Here is a 2675-nt window from a genome sequence, read left to right on the forward strand (position 1 = left end):
GCAAAGGAAGAGTTCTTGGAGGAAATTAAAAGTGTACTCCAGTGAATGCACAATGCTAAGAAAGCAAAACAACTTTATTGCTGATATGGAGTTAAGTTTTACTGGTCTGGGTAGAAGATCAAACCAGCCACAACATTCCTTTATCCAAAGCCTAATCCAAGCAAAGGACCTAACTGTTCAAGTCTATGAAGGCTGAGATAGGTAAGAAAGCTGCAGAAGAAAATTAGAAGCTAGCAGAGGCTGATTCATTAGGTTTAAGAAAAGAAGCCTTCTCCACAACATAAAAGTGTGAGGGGAAGCAGCAAGTGCTGATGTAGAAGCTGCAGCAAGTTTTCCAGATCTACTTAAGATAGTTGATGAAATGTGGCTATCCTTAAAACAGATTTTCAGTGGGGGGAAAGAAATGTTGTATTGGAAGAAGATGTTATCTAGGACCTTTACAACTAGAGAGAAAAAGACAGTGCCTGTCTTCGAAACTTCAAAGGGTGCTGGCTTTGGCAGCACATATACTAAAAAAACTGGGATGATACAGAGAAGATTAGCATGGCCCCTGCACAAGGATGATGTGCAAATTAGTGAAGCATTCCATAAAACAAACAAACAAGCAAACACTTCAAAGGACAGGTTGATTCTCTTGTTAGGGGCTAAGGCAGCTGGTGATTTTAAGTTGAAGCCAATGTTCATGTACCACTCCAAAATCCTAGGGCCCTTAAGAATTATGTTAAATCTACTTTGCCTGTGCTCTAGAAATGGAACTACAAAGCTTGGATGACAGCACATCCGTTTGCAGCATGGTATACTGAATATTTTAAGCCCATTGTTGAGACCTACAGCTCAAAAAAAAAGGATTCCTTTCAAATTATTACTGCTCAGTGACAAGGCACCTGGACACCCAAGAGTAATGATGGAGATGTACAAGGAGATTAATATTGTTTTCAGGCATGCTAACACAACATCCATTCTGCAACCCACAGATCAAGGAGTCATTCCAACTTTCAAGTATTAGTATTTAAGAAATATATTTCATAAGGCTATGGCTGTCACAAATAGTGATTCCTCAGATGGATCTGGAAAAATTAATTGAAAATCTGGAAAACATTCACTATTCTAGATGCTATTAAGAACATTCATGATTCATGAGAGGAGGTCAAAATATGAACATTAACAGGAGTTTGAAAGAAGTTGATGCTAACCCCTTCACAGATGACTTGAAGGGGTTCAAGAGTTCAGTGGAAGAAGTAACTGCAGTTGTAGTGGAAATAGCAAGATAACTAGAAGTGGAACCTGAAGATGGGATTGAATTGCTGCAATCTCATGATCAAACTTGATGAGATGAGGAGTTGCTTCTTATAGACGAGCAAAGAAAGTGGTTTCTTGATAAGGAAACTTCTGGGGAAGATATTGTGAACATTGTTGAGATGACAACAATTGATATAGAGCATTACAGAAACTTAGTCAATAAAACAGTGATATGTTTTGAGAGGATTGGCTCCAGTTTTGAAAGAAATTCTACTGTAGGTCAAATGCTATCAAATGGTATTGCATGCTACAGATAAATCTTCCATCAAACAAAGAGTCCATTGATACAGCAAACTTCATTGTTGTCTTATTTTAAGAAATTGCCACAGCCACCCCAACCTTCAGCAACCACTACCCTGATCAGTCAGCAGCCATCAACAATGAGGCAAGAGCCTCCACCAGAAAAAAGATTATAATTTGCTGAAGGATCTGATGATCATTAGCATTTTTTAGCATTAAAGTATTTTTAAATTAAGGTAGGTACTTTTTTTTTTTTTTTTTTTTTTTGAGACGGAGTTTAGCTCTTGTTGTCCAGGCTGCAGTGCAATGGCGCAATCTTGGCTCACTGTAACCTCCGCCTCCCAGGTTCAAGCTATTCTCCTGCCTCAGCCTCCCAAGTAGCTGGGATTACAGGCATGCGCCACCACGCCCAGCTAATTTTTGTATTTTTAGTAGATACGGGGTTTCTCCATGTTGGTCAGGCTGGTCTCAAACTCCCGACCTCAGGTGATCTGCTTGCCTCGGCCTCCCAAAGTGCTGGGATTACAGGCGTGAGCCAACGCACCCAGACTTTTTTTTGTGGTGGAGTTTCGCTCTTGTTGTTCAGGCTGGAGTGCAATGGGTCGATCTCTGCTCTTTGCAACCTCCGCCTCCCGGTTTCAAGTGATTCTCCTGCCTCAGCCTCCCAAGTAGCTGGGATTACAGGCGCCCACCACCATGCCTGGCTAATTTTTTTTATTTTAGTAGAGATAGGGTTTCACCATGTTGGCCAGGCTGGTCTTGAACTCCTGATCTCAGGTGATCCAACTGCCTCAGCCTCCCAGAGTGCTGGGATTAGAGGCGTGAGCCACTACACCTGGCTGGTACATCATTTTTTATGACATAATGTAACTGCACACTTAATGGACTACAGTATAGGGTAAACATAGCTTTTATATGCACTGGGAGACAAAAAATTCACATAACTCAATTTATTGCAATATTTGCTTTATTGCAGTGGTCTGGAGCCAAACCCACAATATCCCCCTGGTATCCTTGTAACGCTATACTGCTCTGCGAGGAGTGCAAGTGTCTTACAATTACAAAACATTCCTAATTCCTTCCTTCCATCCCTTGTATCATTACTGTCATTCCTTTCATTTACACATAAGCACATT

The 2675-nt window shown here is 40.9% G+C and overlaps 1 non-coding gene across 1 annotated transcript; it reads left to right on the plus strand.

Moving 5' to 3' along the window:
• The first annotated feature begins 485 nt into the window (after positions 1–485).
• LOC112209284 (U6 spliceosomal RNA) lies at positions 486–595 on the plus strand. The gene has a single exon (XR_002944035.1). It is a non-coding gene; the product is annotated as a U6 spliceosomal RNA (small nuclear RNA).
• The last annotated feature ends 2080 nt before the right edge of the window (positions 596–2675 follow it).

Source organism: Pan troglodytes, chromosome 4 (assembly GCF_028858775.2).
Source record: "Pan troglodytes isolate AG18354 chromosome 4, NHGRI_mPanTro3-v2.0_pri, whole genome shotgun sequence".
NCBI lineage: Eukaryota > Metazoa > Chordata > Mammalia > Primates > Hominidae > Pan > Pan troglodytes.